The 11552-nt window shown below is 36.9% G+C and overlaps 1 pseudogene; it reads right to left on the bottom strand.

The window, feature by feature from the left end:
• Window positions 1-8971: 8971 nt before the first annotated feature.
• Window positions 8972-9586, bottom strand: LOC127102639 (26S proteasome non-ATPase regulatory subunit 11 homolog; annotated as a pseudogene).
• Between the last annotated feature and the right edge of the window lie 1966 nt (window positions 9587-11552).

Genomic DNA, 11552 nt, shown 5'->3' with positions numbered 1-11552 from the left:
TCAAGATAACCCAAAGGGCTTGAGGATTGTTTCCCAAGGAAACCCTAATTCCACTATGCCTTGACTATGCCTTGCTCATGAAGCAACCTCAACATATGATCAAATTTAATCAAGGGAATTTCTTTAATTCATTATTATATACATATATGAGCTTATGTGAGTATCCTCAATCATTTATTCATCAATATTTGAAGTTTGGCCTTGAGAAGTTGACCAGTCAAGTCATCTGACTAAACTGAGGATCACTGAGACACAACTTGTGATGTGTTTGTTAAAGGAAGATGACCCTAAGAGAAAAAATGTTCTTAAGAACCATATGAACAACTTTCATGTCCATCAAAAATCCATCTGAAACTTGGAAGGTCATCATTCATTTCAAAACATTATAAGTCATTTTGATTGAAACCCTAATTTTGGGTCAACTTCCCAAGGACCTAACTTCCTTATTATTTATGATTTTGAGGCGAAACAATTTCATTGGAAATCTTAAGATGTCTAATTATAATGTTATGGTTGACAAAATTTCATAATCCTAAAAGAAACACATGTGATAATACAAAACATTATAGGTCACTTTGGACCAAAGCCATTGAATTTGAAAAATGTCCAACTTCAAGTGCCCATAAATTTCTCATTAAAAATCCAAATTATTCAAACTTTAAGTATAAATTGATCATCTTGAAGATATATACAAATTTTATGTTGGAGTTTTTTCCATTTGAGGCTTGCATCATTGAAACAGAAGGGCTTGAAGTTGCTTACTTTTGGCAAAAAATTACAAAGGGAACCTAAACATGTTTTGTACCCCAAACTTCACAGCCAGTTTTCATAAATTTCCAAACTCCAAATCGATTTTTGCCCAACATGACTTTTGTTCCTTATTCCAAGAGCTTTCCAACCATTACTCACATGACCATTTTTAGATTTTGCATGTGGGAGTTTCGAAGAGCTCATTGTTTATGTTCAATTTTGCAATTCACCTCATAACTTGAAATGCAAGCAAATGCCAAGCCTTGTGCACGTCCAATTCACTTCAATATGACTTCAGCATGCATTTCCATTCCTTATTGGGTTTTGCAAGCTCCTGTACAGGCCCATGCATGAAAGATCCAAGTTTCATGCACACAAGCATTACACCACCTTGCCTCCATTCCAGCCATAAATAGAAGTGCTTGCTCATTCAAAATTCAACCTAAAGGAGATCTGAAATGCTGCTGGATTGAAACCACACCCTCACTCAAAGGAATTTCAGTTTTCATTTTCAATTTCAAGCTTGAATTTCAACATCCTTAGTTGATCTTCAAGTCTTAATTCCTTAGCCTTGCATCATCATTACATCTCCAAATCAAATTTGGATCAAAAGCTTGGATAGATTGTGTTGTTCAAAGCTGCATTTCCGAGGTATATCACCAAACTATTTTGATCTAGATCTTGCGATTCAATGTGAATTGCTTTGGTTTGAACTGTTTTCTGGAGTCCTCAAGCAAGAAGCAAGTCAGTGGTGGTCTTAATTTCATGAATCGTGACATTTCAGATCAAACACCATGATCTTCAAGCTCTTGTTTCTCTCTAAATAGAAAAATATTTTCTTAACACATATGGATTATGATGAGTCAATGAAAAATAGTCTCATCAGTTTCTTAATTCATTTGAGATTTATTTGAGATTTTATTTCATATTGTGTTATTTTTATGGTTTTTAGTTGTTTTAAAATAGTTTTTGATTTCAACAATTGTTGGAAAAATTTGTCAAAACCTTGTTTGACCATATTAGACCTATGAGAATTTAATTGGACTTGCTGAAGTTGATTCGAGTTGAGTTTGAGGTTTGACCATATTTTGTTTATTTTATTTTTTCATTTATTTTCATTCCAAAAATACCGAAAAAAATATGCTTGACTTGTCGACTTCTAATCTTCATTTCTCTTCTGTTTAGCATTGGTTGATGATGATTTGATTCACTTTTGATTAATTGTATTTGACATTTGATTTCTCCTTTTATTCATTTCATCTTCATCTCACTTCTTTTTATTTTGCCCAATGAGTTAATGTCTTATGGTTGGTCTTGACATATGAGATGTTTAACCTTCTTTGATCCAAATCAAACCCAACTTGATCCAAGATCAAGTGAGTTGGTTTGTGTCCAAGATAGGTTGCTTCTTGGTCAAGCAAAAAACCTAAAGTCCATACAAGGCCTTTGTTCTTTTCTTTTGGCATGACAAGTTGTAGGAGCTTGGCTTAGTAGTCATGATCTCTGACTTGTGTTTATTTGCCTATAGTTTTATTGACCGGCCTCAGATAGGTGTGACTACTACATCAGTCCACTTACGATTGCTTAACATAGCGCTAAATTGTCTTATGACAAACTAACATAACCATACTAACTACTAACTTTAATTTGAACATTTAATTTCTTGCAATTTACTTTAACGCAATTTATATTCTTGCTCATTTATTCATATTGCTTTTCCCTTTGCTCACTTGAGCACATATTTTATGTTTATGTCACTTTTGTTTTGCTCATTTGAGCTCATTATTGTATATAAATATATTGTTGCCTTGTGTTTGTTTTGTCTTTGTTTGTGGGAATCCAATGCAAAAGGGAGAAATGACTTAGAATTAGGACCTTACCCCTGCTTAAAGGAATTCAAGAGCAACTAGGCCTCATGCCTTTAGAATGCTAAATTTGTTGAAGAGCAACTAGGCCTCATTCCTTTAGAATGCTAAATTGAAAAATGGACTTCAAAGGACTTCCTAATCTAAACTCATTCTTTGACCATTCCTCTTATTGTATTGTGAACTTTTTGATGTTTTCTCTTGTGTGATAGGGATTCAATTCTTGAGATAGTAACAAGGACCATTGTCATGAGTAGCCAAGTTAAGAGAGACAAGCCAAATGGAGATCCTAGGAGACTGAATCTAAATTGTTTGATTGCTTGATTGTGTTTGCTAAGTCCAATGGAAAGGAGCATCTTGAATCATCTCTATGATTTCAAGAAAAGGAACTCCAAGGGCTTTATCCTCTCTCTTTATCTTTGTATGCTTTAGGATTAGACCTTCTCTTCTTCTCTCCACTCTAACCCAAGCCAGACACTTTTTGTGCAAACTTTGACATTGTTTTCAAACTAGAAACCTAGGCCTTATGCCTTTGACTTTTCAAAAAAATTTCATTAATACTCATTGTGAATCAATCTTAATTCCACTTTGACCTCATTTTGTAAATAAAATCTAACTTGTAAATACAACTCACTTCAAGTTTTTTTTGTGGTTCCAATGGCCACCTCTGTTAAAACTTTTCATAAACATTAGCCATAGGTTTGAGTTATCGTAGTGGTTGATGTAAACCTCACCTTATCCTTAATGATTGGACTATATGTCTTCCATACTTATTATACGGTTAACCCCTCACTAGTATATTGAAGCTCTCCTAACATGGTGGATTGTTGGTTTAGGTTGACTTTTCCCCCTTTGATAATAAAAGACCTTAAGGCTTTTGATCAAATCAATTCACCAATCTTTGAGATTTTTACCCCGAACTACGAGGTTTTGATCCTACCTTTGTGATGGTACGTAGGCAATGGGTTCATCCATTCAAACAACAAATTTGTAAATATAAGATATTCTCTTCTCATCTCCCCAATCTTTTGCACATATTTTCACAAACACCAACCTACAACACATGTTTGCAAAAAGAGGTTCCCTTAGAGTACTAAGGATGTTTTGGGTGCGTAAAACTTTCCCATTTCATAACCAACCCCCTTATCTAGATCTCTGACATTTTTATTAGTTTTTGATTTGATAAAACTTCTTACATGGCTTTTGTTCGCTTTTTAGCCTTTCCTTTGGACAAATAAAAGTGTGGTGGCTACTCGAATTGTATGTTTACTTTTGGTTTAGTCAATAAACCTAAAGGAAACGAATACCCTGCTATAATTTTTAAGACATAATAATGGATGTTTTGACCTCAAATGATCATATCATGACGGGAAATGAAATTTGGGCCTTTGTTGAATGGTTTTAGGTCAAATTGGTGGGTTGATCAAGTCATGGAAAGTTGAAAAATCATGTGTGAACCAACTACTTCCAACATGGGTTAAATGGGTGCTTAAATGGTTAATTTGGATTGTAAAGGACATGAAGTCATGTTGAATGATTGGTAGGGTGATTGGATGGCCAAAAGTGATCAAGCTCAATAGTCAAGAAACCCTCAAGTTAGGGTTTCTTGAGCCACAAGTTTCATCAAGAACCATGGTTAGATGAATTAGGGTTTGAGTTGTAGGGATCCGATTGAGATGTTAAAGGTCATGGGGCATGAAAAAAAATTGGATTTTAGGGGTCCTTAATGGAATGGTCAAGATCCATGGTGAATCATGACTTGTACAAGCCAAAAGGTAGGTCAAGAGCTAGGGTTTGGTCCTTGGGTGACCAGATGAATCTTGAAGCTTCTTCAAAGGGGACTCACCATCCAAAGTGGACTTGGGGAGTGAATGAGATGTCTTGAATAATCCTCCGAGCTTTGTGGGATGCTTGAGGATGACATTAAGGTTAAGGTGGCTTGGGCACACCTTAACATGACCACCTGATCCTAGGGCTTTGCATGCCTTTGGGTTTGTGGATAATTGTGATCATTAAGTACAAATGCATATGATATGTGTGTATGGGATGTATGCTTATGGTTTAGGGCTCAAGTAGATGATATGGGGTAGGTGTAGTAGTACATTCATGACCATCAAGCTATGTATAAACTTGACGTCCATAAAACCATAGTCGCCACCGCGCTTTTATTGTTTCCAAAAGAAAAGTATGAACAAAACCCAAATATAAGAAGTTGTCAAATCAAAACTAATAAAATGCCAGAGATTAGAGGTAAGGGGGTTGGTTACACAAAGGGAAGGTGTTATCACCCAAAGTGTCCTAGGTACTCATAGGGAGCCCTTTTTATGTGTATATGTGTTTTTGGTATAAATGATGTTTTAGAAATATAGAGTGTGGGGATGAAAATTGAAAGATTTATGGAGTTTTGAACAAGGGCATGGTATACTTGCAAACTAGGTCAAACCAACTTATACACCTCTTGCAGACTTCATGTTTTCTTACATTCCAAGCCATGGTGATGACATAATGACAAACTTTTGATGAAATCTTGATTAGGGCTTAAGTGAACTTGAAGATGGCTTGAAAATTGAGTGATGTGGCATGGAAATAAACACATGAACCACCTTGAATCACCATGAACAATCTTGCCTTTTCCATGGCTCAAAAGACCTTTGTCTTGCCTTGGTTTGAAACATGATTACTTACATGAAGCTACACGAATTATACCCGAGCACATCGCACACTCAAAGATACAACAGAGTCTCCATTGAACTTTATTTATTCCAGAAGGAAAGGGAAAACGTCTCTAAAACCCGGGGGAAAGAGAAATGGGTAAGGAAGTCGGTTATACAATAGGAAGGTATTAACACCCCTAACATCCATGGTACTCCATGGGAACCGTTTTGAATGTTCTCTGCAAGAATAGGTGTTATTATCTGAAGATTACTCGTGAAAGGGGGAAATGGGGGTTAATAGATAATTGTGCTCGCCAAGGATTTGTGCCCTCGTGCCTACGTATCCTCATTCGTGCAATGAGGAAATCAGAGCTCGTAGTTCGTAGAGCTAGGATTGATGTGTTAGTTGTTTTTAGTGGACAATATTAACATTCATGTTCTACTGTCGACTGGCTTGTATTCTCGAGCATGGGAGCTTTAAACATCTATCTGTTTACGGTAGAATGGATGAACTCGGATCACACTCTAGCAGTTAGACATTGAATGCTCCCACATGGAGGCTTAAGCGTCGTTCACAGTAGAACGGGAGTAACACGCCGTTTCTAAAAAGGTTTTAAACCGAAAAAGAAGCCCAAAGGCAAAACTGAGTTTGATGAGGTGAGTTTGCTTTTATTCTGAAATGAGAGTCATGACTTGAATCGTACTAAAGTCTATGAATGGAGATGAATACAGTGAGCAACTGGATCATTCGTCCCGCACCCAAAGATATTCAGAATGGGGGTAGGAATTCTCCAGTCTCATTCCTTCTCCATTACTTAAGGCTCATGTCGTACGATCCTAATCGTAGGGTTAACTGGTTTTTGAGTTTATTTACAAAATGGTTTTTGTTTTACTAGGAGAACAGGAGGATAGAAAGAGAAAACTTGAACGACGGAGGTCTGATCTTCAATTTGATCTTCAGTCTGATCTTCAATGTGTTTTTTAATCTGTGTAGAGAGACTTATCAATCATTTGATTTAAATTGCACTAAAGTCTATGAATAGAGGTGAATACAGTGAGCATTGGGTCATCCGTCCCATACCCAAAGATATTCAGAATGGGGGTAGGAATTCTCCAGTCCCATTCCTTCTCTACTACTTAAGGCTCATGACGTGAAACTTGCATCATAATCGATGAGTGTTAAACATGAATTTCCACGCAGCTTCCCATGATGAAGGGTTGTCTTGGAAGAAATAAGAGGCTTGTTAATCAACTTGAATCGAGTTATGCTAAATCATATGAATGGAGGTGAATACAGTGAGCAAACAGGTCATTTGTCCCGCAGCCAAAGATATTCAGAATGGGGGTAGGAATTCTCCAGTCCCATTCCGTCTCTATTACTTAAGACTCATGCCACACAGCTTGGCTCATGATTAACAAGTGTTGATTTTTGACCTTTGTAGTGCTTGAATAGTAGTCCTGTTTCATACTGATTTGAATTTCTTGAACTCTCGATCTTGATCTTTTAATCTTGATTGAACTTGGAGATCTAGTATCCATCATCATGATCACAAGGACTTGCTTTGTCAAGTGATCAAGGGTCTTTTGATCACTTGACTAATCCTGAGGAATTGAGCACAGTCAAATGATTTAGTTGATCAAAGCGTAATTTGATCAATTTAGTCGGTGGGGAGGAATTAGTTGAAAGTGAATACAACTACCTAAAAGGTTAATTTCTTTTTGGAGTTATTTTCTAAGTCCTAAGACTAAGGGAACATGCAAAATTAGACTATTTCTACGTCTAGGTGAAAAACAGTCATTTGACATTTCGATTAATATTGAATTAAAATTCTAATTATCGATTCTAATGAAAAATCAATTAAATTCTAAACTATTCTATTTCTAAATTCAAAATATTAATCTAATCTAATATTCCTAATATTATTTCTAATAATATCTAAATCTAAAGTCTAAACTTAATAATTCTAATTAATTTCCAATTAATTCTAAACTATATCTAATTATTCTAAAACTTCTAATCATCCTAATTAATTCTCAAAATTTCTATTAACACGAAACATCAATAAGAACACACCAAAAAAACTCGAAATGGGCCTTGCATAACACAAAGGGGGTGTAGGCCCGAATGTAAAGGTATGGACATTATGTTTTGGGGTAAATAAGCCCGAAGTCATCACATGCAGTGATGAAGGGATTTGGAGTGAGGAACACATTGCCAAGGCAACGTGCAAAAATCACAAGCTGAAAATGTGAGTAATCACCATGGACGCGTGTAGAAGAGTGGTGAGCCAATATCACCAAATGTTCCACGTTTTAATTACAATTTCAAAAATCTAGAATCTACTCCTTACTCCAACGGGTTCTCTCCATTTTAACCTCGTCATCCCTCCGTCGTGCTGGAGGCTCTCTCCGGCGGCGGAGCCACCTCAAAGTTCAAACCAATAATATCACCTAAGTCTATCTAAAGCCCAAAATCCAAATCTACCACTGAAGTTCACTAATTCCTCAAGAACCTCTCAAAATTGAAACAAGATCTTGTTGAACCCTATCATGAAAGAATGAAAGTAAATCGCATCAGAGGGGGCATCGAGCCGCCTTGCGTCGGGGCTCGGATTCCCCTTGCAAGTAGCTACATGTGTGTAACCGACTCGAAGCGAGAAGATGAAGAGAAACCTACTTTCGGTTTGAAGACATATCTTGGAGCTTGTTGCGTTCGACTCCGATGACGACGAATATGCACTTAGGTCATCATACAACTCCTCTATTCGATCCTTCCTTCTTCTTCTTCTATTCTATTCTTGGGATTTTTGTGAAGTTAGGAGCAAAAACCTGAAAAAAAGTTAGATTAGTGATGAAAGTTTATGTGAGGTGAATGGAAGATGTTGTTGAAACGAAAGCAACAAATGAATCTGAGAGAGGAAAGTGTGAGGGATTAAGAGGGAGAGTGAATTTTTTGGGAAAATTGAGAGGGGATTTTTGAGATGAAGATGAATTATGAGAGTTGGTTTTTTTGAAGATATTGAAGCAGAGCGATTTCTGATAGTTTGTGAGGAGTTCCCTGTCCAACCCTGGAAGTTGTAGTAGTTGTTGCGGTTCATATGCGGTGGTGCGGTGATGGTGATTCGTTTATGAGGATGAAGATTGGAAGTTGGAGAGAGGAATGAAATTTGTTGAAGATGGATATGAAGTTGAAGGTTGAGAGATTGAGGGTGATCGAAGATGGAAGGAGCCGCCAATGACAGGGAGTGAAGGTAAGCTTTTATAGATTTCTAAATTTCTTTCTCTTCTCATTCTGTTGTGGACTTTCGGTTAGGATTCGTTACTAATTTTGTTAGATTGTTATGAATTTGTTAGAGGTTCAAACATAAAGTTATTTTCGATTATGATTTTCGTTGTGGTCATTCTTGGATTCTGTTAGAGTGAAGTTATGAATCGGTTAGAAGTAACTCTCAGTTCTGTTATATGACTCTTGTTATCAGTCGTTGTTGTTAGTCGAATCTGTTAGAAAAAGTTTTGTTATCATTTCTTTTATGTAGGTTTTTTATTGTTATAATTTTTGCATATTTTTCATTGAACTTGGCTTGTACGGTTTTGGCGTGTCTTGGTGCGTTCGCATTTGAAGGGTTTTTGTGGTTGTAGCCTTTCGTTTTGCAACTTTGGTTTGTGCAACTGGTATAGTTTTGTAGCTAAGCCACATTTGGCCTAAGTTATGTTGTTTACTATTGCACTTCTACGTTTTGCAGATGTTCTTGCGGTTGTGAGAGCAGCTTTTGCTTTGGGAAGATTTCTTAAGGAGAAGTGAAGCTTGCTTTCAAGCAAGTTTATGTCTACAAGAAGGAGTTTGTCATTTAGCATCCTAACCTCTTTGACCAGGCCATTAAGGAGAGTCAAAGCTTATGAGTATTCCTTAGTTTCCATCAGAAGAGTAGCAAGCCTTGCCTCGACTTGCTGCCTCAGAAAGGTACGCTTTTCATCACGAGTCCACTGCACCATTTCTTTGCAAAGTAAAAATTGTAACCCAAATGTTCCTGGTATTTTAGCAACAGAATCCATTATTCCTCTCACAATCTTTGCAGTCTTGGCCTTGGGAACCAAGGAAAAGAATGGCCTCAACTTAGTGAGAAGGTTGCGCAGATCTTCTGCCCTATTCTCTTGCCTAAGAAGGTCGGTGAGGTTTGTTATGGCTTGCTCTTTCATGCGCAGAGCTTTTGGGGAAGAAGAAGGATCCCAATAAAGAATGGAGATGCCCTCAGATGGGTGTTTAGCTGCCAACGTCATAGAAATGGAGTCTAGTGTGGCAGGAAGAAAAGAAGACATGGCAGCAACTAGGACAAAGTTTTGGATGAAATGGAAGAAAAAGAAGAAAAACAGGAATCCTTTGTCACGATCGTAATTGAGGAAGAACCAAAGGGCTTTAGTGCTGATATGCAGAAGAGAGGGAAAGAGAAGAAGAATATTGAGTTTATGATAAGCATACCAAGTGACGTTGAAGCACACTTAGTGAAGAAGGTCATAGAAAATTACGCTTGTTCATAGGCGCGGGGTGGGATTCACACTACAATCACTACACTGGCCATAAAACTTATTTTTTTGTTTTACATGGATATGGATTTTTGGATATTGGTTCATTGAATTTTGGTTAATGGACTAGATTATATTTGGATTTAAAAATGGATAATTGTAAGACCCTAATTTTGACCCTAAGATCCCTCATGGCATCATATCATTGCTCATTTGTATTTTGCCTCAAGGATCATAGCATCTTGACTCCTTACCCTAGGGTTAGGACTTGTGTGAGTTGGTTTGAGACCACCAAGCATGCTTGAATTTTATATTATTGCTTTTCTAATTTTGTTTACTAACCAAAAGCACAAAAATATGTCACTAACCTCTTTTGTTTTGAAGCTTGAGCAGTCATGTGATCCAAGGCTCCTAGGAGGCCCCTATGCTCATTTAAGTGGCTAGATAAAGAGAAAGCAAGCATGACAATGGTTCAACAAGTTCTAAACCATCATATATGCCTCCAAAGTATCTCAATTTTTCAATTTGATCAAGATAAACCAAAGGGCTTGAGGATTGTTTCCCAAGGAAACCCTAATTCAACTGTGCATTGATTGTGCCTTGCTCATGAAGCAACCTCAACCCATGATCAAATACAATCAAGGGAAGTTCTTCCATTCATTATTTCATGCATACATGAGCTCATGTGAGTGTCCTCAATCATTTATTCAGCAAGATTTGAAGTTTGGCTTTGAGAAGTTGATTAGTCAAATCATCTGACTATTTTGAAATCCACTGAGATCTAACTTTTTATGTGTTGGTAAAATGAAGATGACACCAAGATCAAAAATGTTCTTAAGAACCATATGAACAACTCTCATGTTCATCAGAATTTCATTTGAAACTTGGAAAGTCATCATTCATTTCAAAACATTATAGGTCATTTTGACTGAAACCCTAATTTCGGGTCAACTTCCCAAGGACCTAACTCTTTCATTTTTCATGATTTTGAGGTGGGACCAAATGCATTGGAAATTTTAATATGTCTACTTCAATTGGTATGTTGGACAAAATTTCATAATCCTAAAATAAGAACATGTGATAATACAAAACATTATAGGTCACTTTGGACAAAAGCCATTGAAATGTGAAAAAGTCCAACTTCAAGTGCCCATACCTTTCTCATACAAAATCCAAATGATGCAGAATTTTAATCCAAATTGATTGTCTTGAAAATATATACAACTTTGATGTTGAAGGTTTTGTCATTTAAGGCTTGCATCATTGAAACAGAAGGGCTTGAAGTTGGTCAATTTTGGAAAAATTTCCATATACATGTTTTGTACATTGAACTTCATGGCCAGTTTTCAATATTTTCCCAACTTCAAATGGATTTTTGTTCAACATAACATTTGTTCCTTTTGTCGAGACCTTTCCAACCATTACCCACATGCCTATATTTCAATTTTGCAAATGGCATTTTCGAAGAGGTGAAGTTTTAGGTTCAATTATGCATAACATGTGAAATCTTCTTGCACACTCCATTGCATGGCTATTTGCACGTCCAAACTTGATTCATGTGACTTCAACATGCAAAACCAGTTGCTTTTGGGCCTCCCATGCGCCTGTATAGGCCCATGCATGGAGGACCCAACTTCACATGCACATGAGTTTCCCACCATTTTGCATCAGCCTTGGCTCTAAATAGAATGCCTTGCACACTTCGAACTAGAACCTAAAGGCGCCTGAAGCTCTGCACATTTGAATCCCTAACCCTCACTCA

The sequence above is a fragment of the Lathyrus oleraceus genome, chromosome 1 (assembly GCF_024323335.1).
Source record: "Lathyrus oleraceus cultivar Zhongwan6 chromosome 1, CAAS_Psat_ZW6_1.0, whole genome shotgun sequence".
Taxonomy (NCBI): domain Eukaryota; kingdom Viridiplantae; phylum Streptophyta; class Magnoliopsida; order Fabales; family Fabaceae; genus Lathyrus; species Lathyrus oleraceus.
Note: the sequence above shows the minus strand (reverse complement) of the source record. Positions and strands in the feature narration are given on the sequence as shown.